The 26,500-nt window shown below is 38.0% G+C and overlaps 1 protein-coding gene across 1 annotated transcript in view; it reads right to left on the bottom strand.

Annotated features, from left to right (window-relative positions):
• Nav3 (neuron navigator 3) overlaps positions 1-26,479 on the bottom strand; it is a 784,611-nt gene extending 758,132 nt beyond the window's left edge. The window contains exon 1 of the mRNA XM_005374355.2: positions 26,269-26,479. The gene's annotated coding sequence lies outside the window, so the exon portion shown is untranslated. The remainder of the gene's footprint in view (positions 1-26,268) is intronic.
• Between the last annotated feature and the right edge of the window lie 21 nt (positions 26,480-26,500).

Genomic DNA, 26,500 nt, shown 5'->3' with positions numbered 1-26,500 from the left:
AGACCTAAGGGTCTATAAACTCATGCAACTTGGAAATGAAAGCTAAGTCAAAGTACAAACAATATGCCAAATAGGAAGAACTTTCAAATCTGATTTTTTTTCTTTCCCTGTGGAGATAGCATATGAAAAGTATTAATTTACTCAATGTTTATTTAGCATTTTTACTAGACATGGTCCCAGACACTAGGCATACAGCAACAAACTAAAGAAAGCCAATACCACCTTCAGTTTCTACTGTAGTAACACATTTAAAGAGCTCCGCTATGCCTGAGCTATGAAATATTGAAACCATCATAAATATTCACTTATACAAAAAGACTATAAAATGTACATATGCATATATATTTAATATATAAGTCACATGTAAAATATGATGCCAGAAGTTGAAAAGGCAGAAAAAATCCTATGAAAAGTTAATAGATTAATCACTAAATGGATGAGAAAGCTATGTATGAAAATATCCAAAGCTGACTATTATTACAATGTCCCAGCCCATGGATCCATCAGACATAGGACACATGACCAGAGATCACTTTCTGTGAGTACTTTTCTATTTGTGATGAGCCTTTAATCATCATTTTCCATCAAGTGCCTAATAGGCATTAATTCTATCATTCATTCTGTCTATTCTATCATTCATCCTGTCTTTATGTTCTTACTAAATTCAAATTACTGCAGGGGGATTATAAAGATAAAAACAAAAACTGGTGCCAAATTTCAAGTGGTTCTGAGTGTTAGACAACACACAAATAGATAAATCATAACATAGTTAAGTCACCATAAAACAGAAATTTTGAGTTTAATGTATAGTACTGTATTTCCTTACATTCCATGCCCCAATTATGCTATAAAAAACAGAAAACAATATGTTAAAAATTAGCAAAGAAGTAAAATAATGTCATAGGGGGGGAAAAGACTGCCAAATAACCAAGATTTATCACTGATTATGAGATACATCTTGATTTTGGAGAATTTAAGATGGTGAACTATTTGTAGAGTAACATCACAGAAAAAAAGACACTCCAAGCCATTTGACTAAAAGCTTCCTATATATACAGGACTATACCTAAGAGAAATTATCCATGCTTACACTTAAGATGAAGTCAATCACAGGACAGAAATTTGCTATGATACAAAGTCACAATCAGCAGTACAGAAAGCACCACACTGACCTCGGAAGGAACTTGGACAGTGTCCTTCCTAACCAGGCCTCACTTTGTACCATCTCTGACTCTGCCAGCTCCTAAGAGATAATTACTCTTCTGCAAAGCTGCATATATGTTTGTTCCCTAGTTTGAAAACTACAGTTGTGCTTTCTAAGTTTTTAAGGAAAAAATCTATTGATTTTTGAATCCTCATTCAGTGCTTATTTGATGAATCAGTTAATGAATGAATCAACAACATAGCACAACCAGTTTAAGACAATCAAGGTTGCTTTATAAATATTAGAATGTAAAGTCATGCTATCAAAGCAAATATGCTCACATTTCTTAGCTCATCTTCTCTAAATATACCCTGTCCAAAAGTTGTTGGTTAGAATTACCAAAGAGGAATATAAGTAGTATCATCACCTAATTTGATGACTGGAACAAACACTGGTATCTGGAGCAAGGATTAAAAATAGTTCTACAGATAAAAGGGGAAGGAAATGCTGTACTTGTAACATAAAATGCCAGATAAATAATCATATGTGAACTGGGGCTTAAGATTTTCTCCTTTAATGGTAGTATAAAGATAAACAGATGTGTTCCAAATGGAAGTATACTTAAAATATATTTCAGGTGACTGGCTAAGAGTATGTAAAAATTAAGAAGGTCAAGGCTTCACATAAACAGACTACAAGATGGCCACTGTCTCCCTAACAAGCAAAATCTGAGAGTATGAAATCCGTGAGAGTCAGTGTCTTTGGAGATGGGCTCCATTATGGTGAAATGCTAAGTTACTGGTATTACCAAAAGGAATCCCTAAGGTATATCTTACCAACATTGTGGAAAACAACAGAACAACAAGTTTCTACTTTCTGTGTGCTTACTATGCGCCAAGTACTGTACACTGTGTTAAACACTTAAAAAAATATATTATCTCATTTAATTCTCATTCCCATGTTTCACTCTCCAGTCTAATGCTACCAAGTTTGGGGGAACAACAGCACCTAAACTTCCCTCTAGCCATCCCTTCCTCTTCATGTTCACCACCTGTACATTATCTTAGGCCCCCCTTAATCCTCCTTAACAAAACTATGGGATGTATTTCTTTACTGTACTTCCACTTGAAAGTCAAAGTTCCTTCTAGCCATTCTCCACTTTTCTGGAGGCCAAATCTTTACAAAATACAAGGTCATCACACTGCCTCCAAGTGCCACAGGTCCTACCAGAGCCCTTACCAGAACATGTAGTCACTGCACAATCTGATCCCTCTCTGCCCTTCCACATGTAGCCTTTGCCCTCTCCAGCTCTGTGTTTTAGGTTCTGGGTGGCTCTGCTGCTGCTCATTTTAGTGCCCCGTACCAGTCAAGCTGCTTCACCTCTCCATACCCACTACAAACTCTTCCAGATCGTCTCCTCCTCTCTGACAAGAAACATGGCACAAACCCTCACCCCAGGCTACTATCACCTATTAAAACAATGGGCATAAAAAAACAGACATTTCCTCTTCATGCTGCTGCTGCACACAGTCCATGCTGAGGAAGTCGGTTGTGAAAAGATGAGGCACTGAGGCGAGGTTAGATATTCACCCAAAGCACATGCTGTAAACTCAGTGAGTCTCACTACCACCCAGGGTGCAGTGCTCCTCCAGCTCAGAGGCATCAGTCACACAGCTGACCTGATCAGGGGAGCCACCTCATATTCACTAACTGAACAAAGCTAAATGACATAAACAGACAATCCTTAGTCCAGCAATTTATCAAGCCAGCAAAAAAGCATGCGAAATGACAGTGTCAACAAATTTCTTCTTTATTATATCTGACTCTCATTAGGTTCTATTTGTACCCACAGCCTGTCTTATTTTTATAGCTTCATTGTAGCCACATAAATGACTTCCCCCTTTGTCTGCCCTGCTTTGAGAAATAATTTTCAAAGAGACAAATCTTTATAACCCATTTGCTTTTCACTTTCTCAAAAGACATGGTCTTATTACATCTTACCAGGACAAGAAATGAGTAACTGTGTTAATGACAACTAAGAAAAAACTCGAACTATCACCACACCCAAAACAAAGAGTGATTTTAACACAGTATTTGATTTCCCGCCTAGAAATAAAACTTCCATGACTTTGTACCAATGGGTATATTTTCAGGGGACACAAATGTCTTACGTATGTTCCACTTTCTCCATCTCCTCCTATTTTCCTCCTAGAAATTATATACTCACATGAAACTAGTTATTAGTTTTATTGAAAATAAAGTCAGCATTTCAGCAGTCATACATGTGAGTGGCTATTTTTCCATGTGTTGTGCATAATATCCAAGTATTTTAAAACATCTTATACTACTTTGGGTTGTTATCTGTTGATTGCCACTAGCTCTAATTTTGAATCAGCAGGGGAGAAAATTACCTGAGAAGTTGAAATGAAAGTTTACATTTAATTACTGCAATATCAAGTTACCCTAGCATACAATTATTTTGGCTGAAAATACAAGCAGTGCTGGATGAACCAATTCCTTTGCTTAGGACTGCATCCATTTTTCTAAGCAGAATTTAAATGCAAAGGCTATTTTCTTCCAAATTTCAGATAGTGTCATAAAAAAAAAGTCATAAAAGAAAGTATGAGGCATAAAATTCTAACAAATGGAACATACAGAAGCTTCATCAGATAGAGATTAACAATTGCCTGCAAGCTATCAAGTGGCATTATTTGGATAATGTTAACCCTGGGTAGGCAGCACAGTACACAAGACTGTTCTGAATTAGAAAAACTACTGACCCAGCTAAATCACACACAATGTACTCGTCACACAATGTACTGACCACTGGTGCTCAAGGGATTGTGGTCAAATATCCAGCAAACCAGCTGGGTCAGGAACGGGTCTCAAGCTGTCCAAAAGTAAACAACAGTTAATGACTTGGGTCCAGTCTACCCAGTTATTTAAATATGCTTTCCTCCAGTTCTTTTGGGTTAGTAGAAAATAATTTAACACTGCACAACATCTTGGATATGGATGTAGGTGGGAAATCATCCTAAATATTCCATTTCTTACTAAAGACCTGTTAGAGTGCCAACAACTAGAAAGACACAGAAGTTGCATCTTGCTCTTTAACCTGGGGTGGGGAGAACCATCGAAAAAACTTTAATAGCACTTTCATAACTATGTTGTTTACTTTTATTATTTTTTTCAGGATTACAGATAATGAAACAAAGAAGTGCAATCTTAGGGTATCTGGAGTTAGTGTCTATGGTCAGATGTCTCTCTCACTTAGTGACACTGGAAAACTAACTCCTTTAGATGTGAGCTTTTTCATCTTTAAGAAAGCAATGACTAGCTTATTTTAAGGCTCCAGTGTACAGAAAGATCTTAGACTTTCTCTGCCATTGCAAATAAAACTCCCATGCATTTAAATGAAATAATTGGAATTTTAAAATATATATTGCAGTGTCTGTACGTCCTCTGGGAGACCAAACTCTAGCCATCCCATAAAAACAGTGGTAATTTCTTTCTTTCAGAATTCTCCAAGGAAGATATATTCTCCTTCAGCAATATAGCCACATATTTAAATGAAATGCTGAAAAGAATATTGTACAAATTGCTCAAGTCCACACATAGATGGATTCTTGGAGGGGACTTATCCCAAGAAAAGGTCCTTTTAATGTTTGGGGAAGGTGCAGAGACAATGTACCAACCCTTAGTATAGAATACACATATTGGATCTGTCCCATGGCTGAATCACTGCAGAGAGGGTTAGGGATAGAAAGTGAAGTCCTGACATTGGTTTCCTCTTTATTATAATTACTCTAAAGCACTATTTCCCAAACTGTGTCCTATGAGATACACACAGGTGCTCCCCAGGATAGGAGGCTCCATGATCCAAAGCAGCAAGAAGCAGATCAATTCCTTTCTCTACTGGCCCTTTCAGAGCCTTGGACTGTGAATATAGATGTATACCTTACAAAGTGGAATAAAGAAGGCAAATGTGTCATAAACCTGACTTAGCATTTCTTCCCAAACAATCCCTATTAATACCCCCCCAAAACAGGCAGTAACATTCTTTTGCTTCATAGAATGTAAAACACAATCCAGATCTAGATTCTCTCTCAAATTCCCATCAGCTGACTTCATGATTTCTTACATTTACAGTTTAAATTCTACAGCAGGTTACCTAGCATCAATGAAACGTGATAAGGTATGCTTTAATGAATACAGGATAAATACATGAATGAAAGGAATTCCTTCTTCCACTGTATCGCCAACACCTTTTCCAGTATATATCACATGCTCTGCATAATGAAAGGGCCTAAATTATTTCAAGGTTTTTGCTTTTTTTTCCCTTTTTATGGATAACTGAAATATGCTATTGTGCTACTATGATATTCCTCTCTAAGAATATGGATTAAATCATCTACATATTTCCCTCTTCGCCCTGCTCCACACACATACATGCAGACATACAATTTTATGATAAAATATCTCAAGAAAAAATAAAACAGCACAATGACAATGTTACACGGCAGCTTCTCTTTATACAACCCACAGCTTAAGGGAAGGTCAGCCTCATAAAAAAAGTGATGACTTTGAGATGTGTGTCATGAAATAGAGCTATTTATCAATATGGCTGACAGGAATAAGGTGAGAGCCCATTTCAGCCAGCCAGAATGACTGCTGTACATCACACTCAAAGGCAGTAAGCCAAGACAGAATGAGTATTACCAAGTTGTTATGGTAACTAAATTGTAGCTGGTTCCATAAAACATTAGCTTTCTATCCCAGGGACTGTGTTTAAAATTCAGTGCAAGTCAGGGCCTCTACTCCAAATGAGGCAGCCAGTGGTCACTCCCAAGCAACATAAGCCACCCAAGACTAAACTCCACTTGGGCAGGACACTGTAGCAGCCACAGCCAGGCCAGTTCAGTTGTTGAGGCCAGCGATCTCAGCCTCTAGACCTGTGACATCATGACCACAACACCAGCCTCCTGCAGCTGACTTCAACAGTAAATAATCACTCTCGACAAAGGCAAACAAAACAAAGCCAAGGTCACAGAACTGCTAAAAGCAAAATTTCAGGTAGAATAGGCACCTGCTACCATCCGCACTTGCAGAGCACTGCTGAAGACTGAGGCTTTGAAGGCTGACAGATTGAGTTTGAATACTGACCCCTCCGTTACAGACTACCCAAAAGCACTCTTTTCACTTAAGCCTCTCTGGACTACAGAGGTGATCATTGCGGGTTTGTGCAGCGCTGAAAAGGATGAGCTTGACATCAAAGAACTTGGATTTTCACCTTTTTTTCTACAGCTAACCAGCTGCATGATTTTAGGCAAGTTACTTAACGTCTTTCAAGCCTCAGTCCTTTCAATGTAAAGTAAGATAAAACCACTTATCTCTTTCAACGGAGAAGTTCACACAGACCTATGTGCAACATGGTAGGAACTTGATACAAGTCAGCTCCTGTTGTGCTGATGGTGGTGCTTACTACTACTTAGGGTAGACACAATAATGAACATCTAAAGATATCCACACCCTAATTTCTGGAACCTGTGGTCCCTTACATGGCAACGGGGGCTTTGCAGAGTGGTTAAATATCTTCAGATAGTGCAATTATTTTTGGATTATCGAGGTAGATTCAGGATAATCACAAAGCTACTTATAAAAACCAGAAAGGGGGTCATAATAGTAAATGCAGAGATCAAAGGAAGATATCGGAAGATGGTAATGCTGCTTTTGAAGATGGAAGGAGGAAGCTTGTGCCAAGGAATGTTGGTGGCCTCTAGAAATTAGAGTAGATAACTAAACAGATTATCTCTCCTGGGGCCTATAACATGCACCTTGATTTTAGGACCTCTGATCTCTAGTAATATAATACATTTCTGTTGTTTAACCTACCATATCAGTACTAATTTGTGACAGCAACTATAGGCTACTAATATACTACCTTATTGCTATATTAAATGGGAAAGTGTGGGAACAACACATGGCACATAGTAACCCCTGAGTGAATGCTGGCTGGTGACTTATACCTGAGGGGCAGGGGAGACTAAGGGAGACTCCAGGCCTTCCCAAATAACCATAGTCATGTAATCATCCACGGTGGCCAATATCTGTCACTCGCAACACTTGTGTGCCTCCTACTGTTTATCAAACAGCTATAGACAGATGCCATCCTCTAACATTCATTCACAGATAATCACACCTGAAATCATTCAGATAAATAAATGAACCAGATGGGAGGTATAATCAAGCAAGAAGCACTTGAATTCTGAAAATGAGCAAACTTAGACAGGATTGTCTTTAGCCTAAGGCTGACTTTGTAACTCAAAGTAGGGAAAAATAATAATAATATTTTGAAAAGAAATAAAAAGCATGTCTACTTGCCTCAGGTAAGGTCTAAGACCACTGAGCCTACAATAGAAATCCGATGATGTCATGATGAGATTCCTGATGATTCTGCTAAGCACCGAAATGCAAAAATTCAAGTGCCTGTCCCAGCCAACAGTGACAAATGTACCAACAGAGAAGGGACCATAAAAGAGGGTTTCCCCCTCCCAGCCCTTGCAGCTAGTGGCCATTGCACATGGAGCATCAGGGTCACTCTTAGCAACAGGACTCCCACTGCATGGGCGACCTAGGAAGCGAGTGCTGAGTTCACTCTACCCCTTCCTCAGGGGGCTTGGCTCCTTGCTGCTGTACTCTTCCTGTGTAAAGGAGAGGTGGCTTTAACTGACAGAACTACACAGACATGGTGGCCAGGGTGATGCTAGGACCAACAGTCCCAAACCGTGTGCAGGAAGATGGATGAGACACTGTGATAAATGGAATTGTTGGGGGAATGAATTTTCAGCAGAGAAACAAGGAGACAAATTATAAAAATCAACTGGTGATTCACATGGGGGAAATTCATAGGCAAATCAAGGCTGCCACATTCTTTTGTATCTTCAGATACCTTCCTGAAAATAGCCTTACTGGTGCCTGGTGTTTCAGGTTCACGTCGGTGACTACAGAGCCAGGGAGCAACCTCCCACTCTCCTTGTACCCAGAAGATTTGGTACTTGTTTGTAAAGGCTATATCTATGCATCAACCTCTAAAGTTATATTCTTCAGGTATGGGTCTTGGGGACAGGAGTCAGAAAAAAAGTGTAGGAGAAATAAAGTGCAGCTCAAGCTCATCCCGTACATGATCAGACCAAAAATGAGTTAGCAAAGGAAGGACCAGACAAAAAGCTACAACCAGAAATGAACACTGTTACTTTCCATTAGGTCACATCCTTTTTTTTCCTGATAGGATTTGCATTTGCCTAACACTTAGTATTTGCATTTACCTTATGTTTTCTGGGCATACAGATGCGGCACAGAGTTCCGGATCAGAGCAAATTATGCGTGGAATCCATGCAGGGAATGTCAGAATTTTCCAATTGTACATCAGGGATTCTTCAGCATCGGTGGTTGGAGTGTGACTGCTCAGGTGGGAAACTTAGAAATGGGACCCCATCCGCGTACCAAACTGAACTTTTAGGGTCTTCTCTTTTTTTTTTTTCTTAGCATTTTGGTATTGTGAAGAAAACTGCATGAAAACATCTAGTCTAACTGTCTTTTTTCACCAACATAGAGGACTAAGGATCAGGTTATCAGTTTATAACCTGGGTTTCTATTTGCTGAACCATTGTCAGTTTGCATAGTATGTATGTCTTTGGAGAATGAATAAATTATATGGTCATTCAAGGTAGAGAGGCTATAAATCTCTCTAGATCTCATGTTTATATGCATTTCAACCAGTGCCAGGGCTCCCCAAGGTGTTTCCTACTACCCAGTACTTTTGTCAGAAAATATTGCTTTTATTTTGGTTTATCTTTGTTCCACCAACTGAGGGAAGGATTCCTCTAAAACCTAATAGCAGGCTTCGTAAAAAAACTTAATTGTCACTGTATATTTTGCTTCATTTATATCACCCTGATCTTTTTTTCCTGAGATAGCAGCCAAACAACATAGCGTTTGTTTGTACAATTCTTGGAAAAGCGATACTATTAGACGTTTTACTTTAATGGACTTGTGATTCTTATACTGAGGAGTACAACTCTGGAAATTATCCAAAGAAGTAAACTAGAGGACACAAGAATTTCTGATATAAATAGGGTCCTTATTTCTAGATTTCCAATATATTTTTGAGTAGGAAAATAATACAAAAATTACGGAGTACAAAGTCAGCCATCCTTTTTAGTATGAAGTGCGATATCTCAGAGCAATTTCCTACTTGTTTCCAGAACCAGCTGTGTGAGCCTTAGCATATGCACTTACAGTCAGCCTCCATTTTTAGGAATATTGTGATTGCAGGTGTTACTATTACAGGTGTTCCAAGACGACTTTATGGCGGACATCCCTGACTTGCATGGAAGTCACCATAATTGCGTTTCAAAAATGTGACCTCATCTGTGCTTCCTAAAGAAGTTCTGCCGTTGTCCTAATCCTTAGGGCTAAATTCTATCTGGATCATTAACATCCAAACAAGGCTTCCTGCCAGCAAGTGGAAAGACAGACTTCTAAAACTCATTCAAGATGAGACTACACATTTCCCACATACGACCCAGCCACATCATCTCATCAGCCCATGCTACCCTACATTGTGTAGTGCCTGCCTGGAAACTGTAGACACAGAGAGAAAAAGACAAGTATATCAACTCCTTTTTCAGTATACTTCCAATATAGTATACTCTAAGGTTCCCTGCAATATAAATTGTCCACATGAGAAAATCTTGCCAACCTCTGCTATTTTCCTAATCATCAGATGAAACCCTACAGGTAGCAAAAGAAAAACAAAATAAGTAGAAGTAGGCACCAACATGAAAATGTGATGCGGAAAGCTATATCACAGCTTCCAATAATTCCTTGCTTGGAAAAGTCTGTTATTTTCTTAACCCTTGCAGCTTAAAAAACATTTATTGTACATATTCAGTGTAATAGATGCCTCCCTGAGATATGAGTTCCTATTGTAACTGAGACTCCACTGTAAGTAGAGAGGATGAATAGATTATTTCACCCTGGCAACTGCATTCTTTCTGAATTTCTTATTTTAAGTCCAAAGATTTAAGGAAAAAGAGCTACATTGCAAACAACTCTGATCTGCTATAGAACTCTCATAGTCTTCCTGAGCTCCAATGAGATGAATGTATACTACTAACTTGACAGGATTATATAAACCAAGATCCTCCAGAAATATCTAAAGGCATATAGAAGTATATCGTGTTGAAGAAAGAGCATAGAAAAACAGCCCAGGAAACTGTCTTTATACCCTACTCATAATGTCACCGGTGATGTCCAAGAGAACATTGTTCTGGACTTTTTCTAAGCCTCAAAATAACTAGAAGATGAAGAAAAAAGGCTGTTAGAGTAAAAGAAATATGGAGATTCATAGATTTATTGGCAGGCACAAAGAGAGGTAATGCTGAATTAATTTTCCTTCCTAAACACATTCAGATGTTCTCATATTCTTCCTAAAGTAATGTAATGAGAAACTATTTCAATATTTAAAGCAAACCCAACAAGCATGTGCCCCACACAGATGTGATTTCCAGCTGAAGTGTAGGATCAAGCACACAAGCTAACACGTATACAGCTTAACCTTGTTAGCACAGTTTCCTCAAACTACTATTTTATTGGGGGAGAGGAAACATCCAAAAATGTGCACTTATAAAATTATTCCTCCCTAGCTGTTGGGCAGGAAAACACAATCTACTTTATATAATTACTTCACTGAAAATGGTATTTGATTGAACCCCAGCTATGCAAAATGATCTTGAGCTGATTGAAGGACACACTCAAACCCTTTAGCTGACAATGTGGTTTTGGAATAACGTATCTTTACTCGAGGAGAGGATAGACATTCCCATTCGTACAATGTTAACACCTGTAGTGGTGAATTTATTCATGTCAGAGGCAAGTTTTATTAGTCCATTTTGAGAATGATAACACTTTAAATTATACTCTCCTGAGAAAAATGAGCAAATTATCCACAATGCTCATTTGTAGTGAGTATGAGAAACAAATTATCATGCTTGATCCGTTTGTGATGTACAGAACATAACACAACATATAACTATAATTCACCATCGTTATTGACTTGCAGAAACTTATTTCAAAGATGAGACATAACAACCCAAAACAGTGGGAAAGAAGTGCTTTCCTTCCATTCAAATCTCCCTCGCAAAACAAGTAGATTGTCTTCCTGAACTATTGCTATGGACCTTAAAATATGTATAGCTCCCCCCAGTGTTGTAGAGCTATAACTAAAGTCCTATAATAATTGCAAACTCCCAGGAGTGGAGTAATAGAATCCTTACATGCCTTTCTATATCAACTACATATGCCCTTCCTAGTCATAAATGTAAGTTCAAAAGTCTAGAAATTAGTGGTTCTGGGTTCTAATTCCACCTTATCACTGACCCCTTTGTAAATTCAAATAAAACACTGTTCTTTACTTCGAGCCTCAGTGTAGTTACCGGTAAGTGGGTGACAAACACATGCATTATGTACCTTTCAAACTTGAAGATATCAAACGTTAATGATTTTGAATATCAAAACTACAGCATGGGTGCAACAAACACCAAATAAGGTATTTCCTATTAACTTTAAATTGCCATAGGAACCCTATTCTTTTGTAGTTCCTAGTACAGATTTCCCCTAAATCAACTTGTAGAAAAAGAAATGGTTTATTGTATCACATGTACTTTAAATGCTACCATTTTAGACCATTTTTGGCTAGAATTCAAAATAGAACTTGAGCATGCATCATGCATCAGGCCTTAGGGATTCTTCTATAACCTGTTAGACATAGTCTGACCCTGGTCATAGGCTATTTTAATTTACCTCCATTGTCACATCTGGCTATCATGGCAACTTACTTTAATCAGATCTCTGTGCAGGAAAAGAAAAACATGGACAGGCAATGAATTAATCTCATTTAAAACTAAAGCTAACTTTTTTAAAAAAGATAGTTGGCTAGAATAGCACATGTGTCTCCTTATACATATAGCTAATCAGTTAGCACTACACTGTTAGAACTCTACCATCTGACTTGATCATTTTGAGGGTGCCAAAGCCTCTAACATATAGTGATGCACTATGTTTCTCTCAGAGATAGAAACTGGCAATTAAACTCTTTCACACATCCCCTTCCCCTCCATTTTATTCCCTCAGCCCAACAAAGCTTACCTGAGCAAAATGCAAGGCTTTATACTACTTAGCTGCACACATAAGAAAATAAAAACTGCATAACTCGGATTCTGACCACAAATCCGTTTGCTCTCATGGTATTCCTATCATGCCCAAATAATGATGCAAGCACGCTTGGATGCTGAAATGTAAGTGGGATTATTTATTTGCTGGGCATGACAGAAAGGGAAATAAAACGTAGCTCCTTACAATTAGAACTCAGCCAGTGTATTGTCTGCTGACTGGATGCTGAATTTCAATCTATTCTTTCACTAGAAACCAAGCAAAAAATAAAGGTCTAAACATCAGTCGTACAACACAAATTCTACTACTCTGAAAGCAAGGAAGACATACAATGAGATCTTTTCTTGTCTACCAGGTCATCCTTCTAATTCATGGATTCATTTAATCTGTAGGTCCAATTCAATATGTGCTAGCTTTCAAAGAAATCCACACAGGTTCCTAACAAGAACTCTAAGAGAAGGTTCAGAATGCAAATATGAAAGCAACCACAACATGTCCATGGGTAAATTGCTCCTTTTGGGTAAGCAACACAAAAGAAACATTTTTCTAATTTAAATATCTTTTAGGGGGCAATAAACTGCTTTATCAAAAAATTAAGCTGTAACTCTAATCAAAAACAAAACTAATAATGTATGTTAGAGGTTAATTTTCAAGGGCTTAGATATGTAATTTGCCTCCCACTTCTTTTTCATTAGCAGCACCAGCTCATCATTAAAAACTTCCCTGGACTGTGCCTTCCTTTGATACTAGTGATTCACATGACTGGAAGAGAACAATTACTCATCATTCTACCTTCAAGAAACTGCTCAGCAAATAGGGTCAAATTCTGAGTTCTCTGTATTACATCTGAAACCCTACATGAAAAGCCACAAACATTTAGAAGTCCTGCTGCTTGGATTTATCTGACCAAATCGAATGTTTAAGTATTAATTGGAAAGTCAAGGAAATAAAACCACTCTCTTCCCAAAAAATTATCATGGTTATTACCTTAAAACTTTGCTAAAGTCATGAGATGATTCAAAACCTTGAAGTTGTAAAGAAGTCACTAATAACTAACAAAATCATAGATACCCTGTGAAATAGCAGTCTATCTTTCCATCTTATGAATTATTATTAATTTTTTCATTTCACAAATACAGTGTAAGATTATACATATATATCTTGGTATATAAGGATTGTCATATTTTTAGAAAATACATGGCAGTTTTGTGAAATACACTGGTTCACTACTATATTTTTACAAGTTTAAGGACTCACTCTGTGTCTCGTTCTCTGAAATTTTTCTGTATTAGATACAAATTTAAGTGGTTACTATGTAAGTATTCTAGGTGAAGGCTTTTCAAGTGAATATTCAAACACAGTTTTATGGTTATTCACATCTCACCAATTATTCAGCCTTAAATGACCCTCAGAACTCATGGCAAACCATTACTCATGGGATGTCCCAGACTTCAGTTCATATTAATCTGGACTAACTCAGTCACTATCAAGCATTCCTTGTTTTTTGCAGGTTATCCTGTGATAACTCTAACTGCTAATACCGACCCAGTTAAATAAGACAACCTCCAGATTTCAGTAAGTGTTACCAATTCAGCTTATGGTTTTGGTCTGCATTGTGAGATAAGGATAACATACACTGCAAATGACTTTTTAAAGTACCCTTTCAATTCTTATACTTTCTTGTTGCACACACAGTTGCTTTTCTTGAGAAAATTAAAATGTATGGTAGATATACACAGTTACTTTGCACTTGCTCTAGTGGGTGGGTTCTTTAGCAACAGTAGCCAATCTAATTCCCACACCAATTCTGAGACAGCTGCTACTATCACTCCCACTTTGCAGATGGAGAAACTGAGATAAGAATAAGCTACTTTGACCACATTCACACTGCTTATGAAACAGTCTTCTTGTATTAGGAAGACTTAGCTGTTAGCTGACACGTGGTGCTGTTTTTGCAGCGAACAACCTTATGTTATAACACTACCATCCTGATCTTGCTCTCATAGGGAATTATATATGCTATACCTGCTTAACACTCTTCAGTGATCACTGCTACCCCCGGAATAAAAGTCCTTGCACTAGACTTTACAAACTTGATAAGCTGTCTACCTTTCCAGCTATATCAGGCTGCACCTGTATCATACACACATTTTTGTTCTGGGTACTAACAGTCCTCAAACTTTTCCTGCTCCCTTCTGTTTTTGTACCCTTGCAAACTTGCATCCTGAAACATCCGCCTCCACTGTGGCCATCTGGTAGGTTCCCACTCATCTTTCATGACTCAGTTCAAGCCTCTCTCTGGGCATTCTTCCCCAACGCCTTTCCACCAGGCAGATTTACACCCACCTCTCTTTTCCCGTGTGCTTTCTTCATGCACTTAGTACAATGATGAAAGTTTTATAATTAAAAAAAGTTTTAAAAAGTCCCTCACAAGCACTGAACTTCTAAGAGCAACTTTTCTTTGTTTCCTATGTATTTTTCAGTACTGAAAAGAGTAGATATGCTTCAAGAGTAAGTGAAAGAATGAATGTGTAAGAGGCCCGAGCACCGTCAAACAACAACCATCCCCTAAATAAAAAGTCTGAAACTCTAGGACTTTGTGGTTGGTGAGATTGGAATGCTATGAAGATGTAATTAACAAAGTCATTTCTTTTGTATTAAACTGTGTTTAAAAAAAATAAAATGAAAACTCAACATGAAAATCTCATTATCCAGAAACTACAGATCCATAGCAAAGGACCACAGTAGAAAGTTTGATAATTGTAGGACACTATCAATAGCTCCGTATAGCTGGAATGTACAGAGAGGATGGCCAGCTCCAAAATTAGGAGGGGCCAAACCCTAATGGTCAGCATGCCATGGAACAGACTGAATTTTGCTTGACTGCTATACCACCCCGCTTCCCAGTTAGAACATTCCTCCTTCTGTCTCTGCATGTTGAAATGCCACTTCCCCATTAAGCATCATGCGCTTCCCCTTCTAGAAGGCTTCTTTTCTTTATTTGATCCTCTCCAAAAATACTCTTACTTGTCTTCAGAATTTGCCACCTTCATACAAGTGTGTGCTAGACACAAATGTCTTAGGAGGAAGGTTTACATCTTTGAAACCATTTTAAATAAATACTTCAACTAAAATTCAATAGAACTAACAAGTGTTTAAACAAACTCATCCTTGCAAATAGTAACAATTCCAAGATACATTTCATGTGAGGAAAATTTCTCTCCAGAGTTCCCACTACTCTACATGCTTCAACTGGGCCCATGATTTAACAAAAACTACTTAAAAGCATACATAAATATCCATCTTGTTATTGATTGCATAAATATGAGGTCTTGTAACAGTTGCTTGTGTAGAACAAGTTGTAAAGCTGCATTTGCATCAGTCACCTTTGTCAGAGGCTAAGAAAAGATTTCAAATGTATAATTAGCTGAACATGTTAAAGAAAAAAACATTGTGTCAAGGGCAAAAAATAAAACCGTGGTTATCAGGGTGAAGCAAAGATGGATATTTTTATTGAGAGGAAAAAAGAATTCACACATTTGATTACAAACTATAGCTCAAAACCCACCAATTTTCTAGAAATGAAGGGAAAACAGTAACGCAAACACATACATATGTATGGTTGCAGGCAAATAAACACTCATTCTCCCAGCACTTGGACATCAAAAGAATCAATATGACAATTGATATTCCTGAAGAATAGCCACAGACCAAGGATGGTGCAAAGTAGAGTTAAATTTTAATTGTAATCAGAGGTATTATCATTCTAAACTATTTCATTGAAAGCACACCTTTCAAACACAGATCAGACACTACAAGCGTTTCTCAATAACGGATATACTACGAAACGGTGCAGCATTCATAAGAACATACTGCATTTTCAGTGTGACTGCTGTTTTGGAGGTCAAAGTATGCTCTCTACTTCACAGGATATTTTGTCAACACATTTTCATATGTAGACCTTGTCCTGGATCTTGTCACACAAAAAAAGGAGCAGAACATGAGTCATAACTTCCTCCTCACTTAAAATCTTTATGTGATTACGTGGTGAGCAGTGAGGTACATGGCTCAGCCCAAGGGTAGCCAGCCTCTCTGTAGTAGGATGTTCATTCCAATTTCCATGCCTCTTGGAGCAACACAGACTATAAAAATTTGGAACACAAGGAGTTTTCTGAAAGCCAAAAGATGCAGTAATGCCGCCATAGTCAGAAAATCACTCTGCAGTATTCCCTCCCCTTATCCCAACCATCCCAGCAAAAGGAAGAAGGGACAGGAATAAGCTCTTCAGCAATAAATACAATCAACAAGGACAGTGCACTTTTGTAGCATTTAAGTCCCCTCATATATAATACTTTCATTTGATTATAGTAAACCAAGCCATATGGTGAGCCGAGTTAGCCCGGCCCATCACAGACCAGTATAAGGTCCGTAAGGGCAGTGGAAAGGACAAAGGAATCATTAAAAGGTGCAAAATTTTAGTGTTAACACCTAAAAGGCTTTCTTCCACAGAATTCTTTCTCCCACAGTTCAAAGTTCAAATACAATAATACCACTCAGTTAAAATATTAAGATTCATGATCTTTTTCTACAAGCCTACAATTCCCAAATGCAATTCATAGTCCAAAACCCTGAAACTCTAAAGGCTTTCATAACCTAACCTGAAATAACATAAAGCTACAATCTTTATTCTACTGTATTCACTTTCTATTGCTACTGGAATAGGTTATCACAAAATTAGTCATTCAAAATACAGTTGTATTATCTTATAGAGGTCTGATGGCTAAAATCCAAAGGTCAGCAGTACTGCATCCCTTCTGGAGGGTCCAGATGAAAACTTGCTCCTATTTTTTTGTCTGGTTTTTAGAATCCACCCAAGTTCTTCACTTATGGCCACTTTCACTGGCAAAGGCAGCAAGGTAGCAATGCTCTCTCTCCGTTATCTCATCTCTTCCTCTGACCATAACCGGAAAAGAACCTCTGCTTTGAAAGACTCTGTGATCAAACTTGTCCCAGCCACGTAATCCAGAATAATGTCCCCATATCGAGGGCCTCAAGTGTTAATCACATCTACAAAGTCCAATTTGCCATGAAAGGTGATATCCACAAGTTCTGAAGATTATATTGCAGACACTGGATGGGGCAATATTCTGTCTACTATCTCCATTTATTGTGAATTTTCATATATTACCTTACTATACACAATAAGTAAGTACTGATATCAGCAAGTTCACTTAAAAGTTTACAGGATGCTTTCCCATTCAAAAAAAAATTTCCAAAATATGGTATAGGCTTAGGCTCTATACGGACTTCCCTGAATAAATATTAGCTAGCTAAAAAAGGCAAGAGTTACTGAGAGTGACATAATTTCTCATGCAACTTTCTATGACATTGGAAGTTTCTCTGCTGTAGGCAGAAAAACCTTTGTGGTTATTGAGGCCGTATACAGGAGACCTTTGAAAGAACATTAGCATTCATTAACAATGTAGAATTCAGGGTAACTCTCAATTATGGGAACATCACCCAACCCAATCTTATGCTGAACGCAGCCTAACCATTATAAATTGTAAAGTCTAACTATAAATAAGGCACTATAAAAGAAACTTAAATTTTTAAATTAAAAATTAATACATTCCAACTTCCTCAAGGGCAAGGACTTAGTTTTTATCATTTCTGTATGTGGGATCCTCCCCACAATATAAAAGGCAACTAATATCTACAAACTTTATTCTTATTTAAGCATATTTGCTTCATGGAATAAATTAATGCAATGCCAAATATGCAAGGACATAAAAAAAGCACAAGAATATGGGACACATTATCAAAGAATAAATAAGTGAAAGCATGTACATCAAAAAGCAAGTAAGAAAATCACACCCAGATTCTATACACTTCTGCCATAGATCCATTTTATCAGCAAGTAGGAGTGGTTTAATTTCTACACATTTCATGAAGAAAAAAATCCCAACCTGTGTTTATCAATTCTAAAGGTATTCTCACTCTGCCCTGAGCTTGAACATAAAAATATCAAGAAGAACTAGTGACTTCATTAACTTTTTCTTGAGGCATGTGATGTAACTAATTTGTGATCTCTTGAAAACTAATTTCTAAAGGACTGCTTATTGGTTTTCCTGAGTCCTCCCAGGTGACGCTTGTTCCAAGACTAAATGTGTATGTCAAAGACAAAACAGACAAAAAAAGAAAAAAATCAATTTCAATTGCCAAAGAGCATGATATTGGTATAGGTCAGTGAACACCATCATTGTTTTATAACAAGGCAACCTTGGGTCTGAAAAAAATCCTCAAGGGCAGGAATCTTATTAGTTACCCTCGCTAACAAACCAAGTATCAAATGAACAAAAAACACATGCTCAAAACAAAAAACAAATTGATGACTCATTTATGAAAACAGTAACACTAATCTCAAAGTTCAAAAACTTCTGCTCTCTAAAGTTCTAAGCATTCAAATATATTAAAGATTTGGTCAGTTTTTAAATTTTTGTTAGGGGTTTTGGTGGGTTTTTCTTTTCAGGTTTTTCGGTGCTTTTTTTTTTTTTTTTTTAATTTTACTTTGCTTGGTTTGATTTGATTCTCTAAACCATACCAGTTAAATCTGCGAGAATGCACCAAAACTTTGTATTTATGCAGAATCTCTTCTAGCTAAATATCCAAATTTTAGATTTCATTAACCATATAACCTGAGGGAGAAGAAAAACAGTTTGACATCTAATCCATAGCAATGCTTAAGCAGAGTATTCTAGCACTGTATGTGAAAGGAAAAATGCAAAGTCTTTCTTTTTGTTTGTTTTTCTTTTTTGTGTGTATGTGTTTGTTTTTGATTTTTTGAGATACGATCTCACTATGTAGCTAAGACTGACCTTGAACTCACTATATAGCCCAGGCTGGCCTCAAACTCACAGCATTCCTCCTACCTCAGCCTTCCAAGTGATGAAATCATAGGGGTGCACCACTGTGCCTGGCTAATTCCTGAAGGACAGCTATAATAAGTAATATATTGTCTGGGGTTTTTTTAGGTCTTATGATATCTGGAGCACTTTAACTTAAATAGTTCGGTAGCTACAAGAAAACCTTCTGTGCTATTAAGAGCACAAGTCATAAAAGCCTTTATTTTGTTTGGGAAAAGAGTGGTTTTGGAGTAATATGAATGTACACTATACTGTTTCAAAGTTTGTCCCCAAGTATCAGCTGGAATATGCCCTACCCCTCAATACCCTATTCCCTATTTTCTTTCAAAATTCCAAAAACTACTGAATTTGTAATAGATGAATTGCAAAAGAAGGACTAGAGTTGAGTCAGACTTTAGCAACAAATAAGAGTCATTCTCAGGAGCTGAATATATGAAAGGCTGGGGGTGCTGCTTATTCACTGTGGTAAATATCTACATAGCATTCTGTCAACCAGACCTCTACAAACTGTCATTTCTACCTATCAGTAAAACACTAATAATATTTATAATCACAAACCTAAGGGAATTTGTTAGTCATCAATTGCTGCTATGTAACAAATTAATCAAATGTTTAGCATTTTCTACTTCACAAAGTTCTGTGGGTTAGGAAATCAGGAGCAGCTTGGCTAATGTAGCTTGGGTGGTTTTGGCTTGGGGACTCCCAAGAGAATACAAAGCTTTACCCAGGACCACATCTATCTGAAGACTTTGCTAGGGCTGGAAAGTTCTCCTTCCAAGGTGGATCTTTCAACTGTTTGGTGAAATGGTGCTAGCAGAAGGCCACACTTTCTTGCTACGTAAGTCTCTGTGAATTGAGTATTCTTACAACATGGCAGCTGGCTTTCTGGAGAGGAAGTGATCTAACCAAGGAAGGCAGAAGTGGCAATTTCTTTTGTGACACTCTCAGAAGTCTTCCACCATCGCTTCTACCATATTTCGTTGATCACACAAAATACATACAGTAATATGAGAGGAGATCTCCCAAAGACATGAGTGGTAGTAGGCAAGGGTCCCTGGGGACAGTCTGGGAGATTGACCATCACAATCTTGAAATAAGTTTTTAAATGAAATAAATATTAATGCACACAAGTTTTAAAATTGTTAAAATTCAACTCCTTGGAAATCATTCTACATATAATAATGTGGTAGTAATCAGACATCCCATAAACTCTTTGAGGGAGGCACTAATATTTATTGAATCAAACTAATCCCACATTTTTTAGCTCTGATTTATTACATTTGCTCAATTCCAACACATTTTTCATGTATCATTTTTATGTATTTTATTGAATCACCATAAATGCTTAGTGCCATAATAACTATATCATTTTTATTCATACTAAGATCAATATTATTTTAAAATAAGATATTCTAAATACTCAAAATCAGAATAAGTAATAATTTCCATTACCAGATAAAAAGGAATCACCAAATTGGGAGGAATCTTCAGAGGTGACCTAATTTGTTGAAACTGAATGACAGATCCATTGGAATCCATTACACCATCCTTTATACTTTTTCATTTATTCAAAACTTGTCAAAATAAAAAATAAATTTCAGCATACTAATCCAATACAGTAATTTATTTTTTCAGATGAGGACACATGTAAAGAATATTAGTTATACAATGAAGCACTGACTACGGAAGTCTCAAAAAAACAACAAAACACAAGTAAGAACAAAAACATCACATTTTAAGCCAAGTAGGATTTTGTCATTGATAAAACTTCCAGTGACTCCACAAAAAAAATTTGAAAAAAAAATATTGAGTGCCCTTCTGCAGCAAAGGCTTATACTTTTAGGATTACAAGAGGATTTCGGTAGGTAGTTACAGTATGTGAATATACAGCACTATAATAGCAAAGCTACAAATTTAATGTCATTTATTAAATTAATGTCTTACTACTATAGCTAATTCTTAGAGTTTGAACTTTTGAATGAAAATACATTGATAGTCTTGATACTGCGTTATTTTTTTTTTAAAGTTAAACTTTTCTGGAAATGAGTGGAACCTCCCTGATTCTTATATTCTATCTTCTAGGTAGTTGGTCCTTATTTTCACCAGCAGACTCTATGGAAAGCAAAGGTTGGGAGAGGGAAGAGAAGAGAGGAGTGGACTAGGAAGGAAAAACAAATCTGAACAAATATAACAGTGGTCTCCCCATACATTTCAACAATACCGATAGCAACAATACCAACAGCAGCTAAAATGCAGTGAATATTTGCTATAGGAGCTCTTCTATGTAATATATTCTCTCATTTAATCATTGCAAAACTCCTCTTAACAAGTCTTTCATAGATGGGGACGTGGAGATCTGGATTAAGAGATTTACCCAGGATCACATAGCTTACTATGTCATCAGGGTTGGAACTGAAACTCCAAAAATCTGTTCCAGAATCCACATTCATAATTGCTGATAACTACTGCCTGAAAGTGGCTCAATACAATCAGGCAAACTATCTTCATAAGGTAGCGTAAAATATAACAGAAACACTTTCAACTAGGAAAAAAACTTCCCAATGCATAAGACTCTGTGGTCATATTTGGTTTTACAAGATCAGCATATAAAAGGTACCACTTCTTTCTCTATGTTATCCCTATAAAACCTACTAAAGGCTATCAAGTAAGGAGGGAGACCTAAATAATCTCTCGCAAAAGAGAAAAGAGAAAAACAATACAAGATTCACAGTTCTACATAAAAATGGACCACATATAAATATACACAGAACAAGAAAAAATATACTTAAGTTTGTTTCAAGCTTTCCTGGTTATACCTAAACTGGTATAAATCACTTCTTATCAAAACCATAACTTTCTTTTCTATTCTCAAGAAAACTCTTAAACTCTATGTCACCAGTAATACTTCCAGACTTTGAAATATCTCGGTCCCCATCCTCTCAAGTAGTTAAAATGAACACAGCTCTTATGAAAATTTTGCTTATATTAGCCAAAAGTATAATGTTACACTGTATAAACTAGGGTTATGAACCAGCCGCATTTACATCCTTACTGGGATCAAACTTACTTCCTCTGAACATTTTTCAGTCATTCAAAAATAAGAGAATAGTACATACATATCTTTTTAAAGGCCTGGAGCTTTCTTTTACAAGACCATTGAGTTACATGACCAACTTGAATGGTGCATTAAATTCAGAATTTGTGCTACTACAGTGCTTGTCCTGAAACTTCATCTGGCACAGAGAAAGATGATGACCAAAGGAAACCTCAGCGCCAGAGGTTCATAACAGATATTATTGTTGACAGTCAGACTTGGGAGAGAAAATGAAGTATGAGCAGAAAGATAGCTCCAGGGATGTTTTTCCTGCTCTGAGGTCCACTTAAATTTACAGAAATTACTTTTTCTGATACAGTGAGAGAGGGGAAGGAGGCGGTTTAAAATGGTTAAGAGTAGTAGAACAAACTTATTCCCCCCTTTGTTGGGATCATTCAATTATGCATACTATGTCATGTGATTAGCTGTTGAGCTATCCATGGAATACTATGAGTGACTGCCCTTCAACAATGCTCCAAGGAAAAATCTTCATCCTCTACTCTCAAGACTTTTACTTTTGCCTCTAAGAGAGAGACAGAGTGCATATATGTCTTTTAAAATCTACCACTGCTACATATGTACACCCACGTGGATAGGATTATGTCATGTATATGCTTATATGAGAACTCAAAAGCAGGGAAAAGGTTATTCTTGTTTTTCTTTTGGAAAACAGTAAAGCAAGGTGACATCCGAGATTTAGAAGCCCTGTGCAAGAATAAGTCTGCAAAGGAGTGAAAATTAGGAGCACAATCTTTGCCTCTTGGTCCCTATCAGCAACCCCCTGACTGCCACCACTTCTGACATTGCCACAACCCTCAGGTTGGATTTGATGACTTTCTCACCCTATTACCCCAGCTTCACAGAAAACCAGACACACACGTGCACTCCTGTGTAAGTTCTTTACTGTTTCATAAAAGGGATTATATGTTTTCTGAGAATTTTTTAACACCTCTAAAATAAATGAAGAACTAAAGGATAGTGCAAAAGAATGCCTGAGAATCCTTCTAAGAATCAAAAGGTTAACATCTATACAAAGAAGCCAGCACACAAGGGCTTTTCAGATGAAGTCCCCGGATGGTCACAAAGTGTAGGTCTGCATCTGTACTCCAACTTGCACCTAGGACAACCATTTCCTGTTGCCATGGGTTACAAGAATGAGTTACTTGGAGCTCTCCAGACAACTTCAGAGACATGTATAGCACTTTCAGAATTAACTAAACATAATCTTGGCAATTAGCAATGTTAACCAATTCAGTTCTGATATTTTAATATCAGATCATAAATATTTATTAGCCCTCCTACATGAAAATAGGAACTTGGAGCAAGTAAACTTGAGGGATTTTTCTTTTTGCAAAACATACAGTTCATCGTCATCAACCTTTCCTTCAGTGATCCATATAGAGATACAAGTAGGGAGGGGCAGTTTCAGAATCAACGTGCTATAAGTAAGGGTAGTTTAGGACTTGTCACCACTGCACCTTTTAAACTCAAATCACAGGACACTCAAAGCAGTCTTTTTTCATCATGTGTATACACATAATGAGGAGCAGTCACAGCAAAATATTAAGTGACCAAAAGGTCATTACATATCTTAATCCAATAAGAAAAATGAACACTTTATTGCCCCTACAATTAATTGTGCATTCAAATTGCACTCAGTCTGCCACGAGCATCTTGTTCGTGTGTCATAAGAAACCCATTAGGCAAACACCAAAATTCAAAATCACATTAAAAAAATAAATAAATAAATAACAATTTAGGGCCATTATCATTATTACTATCTCTGTTCATCAGAAAGAACATGTAAGAAAAGCATGCTTTTGGGATTTTACTGGCAAAGCCTTTATTAAGTCTTTTGTAAATAGTCATCTCAACTGGCTAAATATGACCTCTGGTATAAACAGTATTAGGTGCAGAGTTAAGAAAATGAAATACATTTAAAATGTTCAGTTTCTTAATTGGCTAAAAACAAAGACAACAGTGTGAAATGGCATAGCAATTATCTTTCTCTTGGTTTGGGCATATATATTTTCCACTATATCCTTGATCTCTCTTCTTCCCAATGCATTTTCTGCTGCCAGATTTCTTTATCCTATATTAATAGTTGTATTTAACGACAAACATGCAGACAAAGGAAAGGAGGCAAAGGGAGCTCTCTGAAACGGAGACCTTTTCTATATAAACTATGTACATCCCTGAAGGACTGGAAGAGCAGCATTGATTGGTATCATCTTCACATGGGAAATGTTTTGACCTCATGACAACTTGAGAGCATAACTAGATTTAAGAAATTGAATCTTAAAAATAATCCACATAAATCCTATTTTGGTTAAATATAAGTCATCCCTTTGCTTTTTTCCCTTCTTTGTTTTCTTATGAGATAGGCATATATTTCAAACAATAAATAAAACCATAATGAAGAAACATCTCAATATAAACAAGGCAGAATAGGTTCTAAACTCAAGTGGATCCTTTTTAAAATGCCAAGTACTCTACCTACCTAATATAGTTGTACATGTGCTAAGAGCCAAAGATAAAAAGCCTGGCTTTACTGTATTTTCACATCTTTAATCTCAAAGTCTAGTTATCTCACAGAAGAGTTGCCGAGCATTTTCTGTCCTTTGGCAGGGTCCGCCTGGCCCAGCTGGTTTTCTTAGCACTTTGTATCAGATGCTGCCTCTTCAGCCACCTTGGACTTTGGGGAGCAAGCATCTGAATCTTAATTATGTCCTACTCATTGCAATGATTGCCTAGTGCAAAACCGAATGATACTCAGAGAGAAGATAATTAAGATAATAGGAGTTGCATGTTCCTCATAAACTGAAGGGGGAAGACAAAGCTGTCCCCCAAGTTCCCTAAAATTAAATGCAAAAGAGGGGGGAAGAGTACAGCAGTAATTGAAGGGGGAAGTTTCTCTAGAATAAGACCACATGTTTTTTAAGATACATTTATTTATACCCATGGCTTATTTGGATTTAAAACATATGCAGCCCTTACAATACATGTCATACTTGGAGCTGTAGAACTCTGATTCTGACAGACAGACACCTAGCTTAGAATGCATTTCAGCAGAATCCAGGAAGATCAATAGACTCAGGAAACAAACATGTTGATGGATGAGGATGGGTATGAAAACGACCAGGTTGAGGTGGTCACGCTGCAGGCTTCACAGCTATTCCCATGTTAGCAGAACGGAAGGGCTACAAAGGATTCCTCTTTTTTATAAAAGGCAAAGGAAAGGAGGAAATCATGGGAAGGAAAAGAAGAGAATGGAGCTAGTGCGGATGGTGAGGAAAGGAAGAAAGAAACGGAAATGGGGAAAGAGAAAGAGAAATCCGAAGAGGGGCGGGGAGTAGGAAGGAACGCTGTGATGCATGGACGCTCGCCAGCACCCAGCCAAGCACCCCATCACCCAAGCCTGCATCCCTCGCTCGCCGGTCTGGGCCTGGCGGGGCTCCCCGGCGCTGACAGCCCACCCGCGTCCCCGTCCAGGCAAGGCGCTGAGCCCAAAGTAGCCACGGCAGCCAGCCCCTCCGCGCCGCCACTCCCTGGCCCGCGCTCGCCACCCGGCCCCGACTTCTGTCGGCGCCCGCATCGCTAGTCTCAGGGAAGAAGCCGGGAGGAGCAGAGCGCAGCTCAGGGGCCGGAAAATCAAAAAGGAGAGAAAGGGAGGGAGGCAACCCCCAAAAAGATTTTTGTAATAATCTGGTAGTAGATCCCGGGGAAGAGCACGGGAGGGGACCCGAGGCGAGCACCTGGGAAGGAGCACGCTGTTGCAAATACCCAGGCTCCGCAAGCTGGGCGATTTTCCACAAAAGGAACTTTGCAAGGAGCGCGGCGGCTTGCCACGGGAGAGAAGGCGATCGCAGCGTTACCTGGCTGAGGTCATGCCCGCGGGCCGCCGAAATCCTCAGGTTTGCGAAATTGAGCCACTTGATCAGGTTACTATGGAAATCGTCTTAAGGAGAGAAGGGGAATAAGGCGACCCAGGCACATCCTTGTCACAGCGAAGGAAACTGCTGGGGCCGCCGAGCCTGGGCGCGGGACCGGGCGCGGCAGCTCTCCGGCGCGGGGCTCCGTCCTGCTCCTCGGCCCGGCCGCGCCTCC

This window comes from Chinchilla lanigera, unplaced genomic scaffold (genome assembly GCF_000276665.1).
Source record: "Chinchilla lanigera isolate Chin_1 unplaced genomic scaffold, ChiLan1.0 scaffold00004, whole genome shotgun sequence".
In the NCBI taxonomy this organism is placed as follows: Eukaryota; Metazoa; Chordata; class Mammalia; order Rodentia; family Chinchillidae; genus Chinchilla; species Chinchilla lanigera.
Note: the sequence above shows the minus strand (reverse complement) of the source record. Positions and strands in the feature narration are given on the sequence as shown.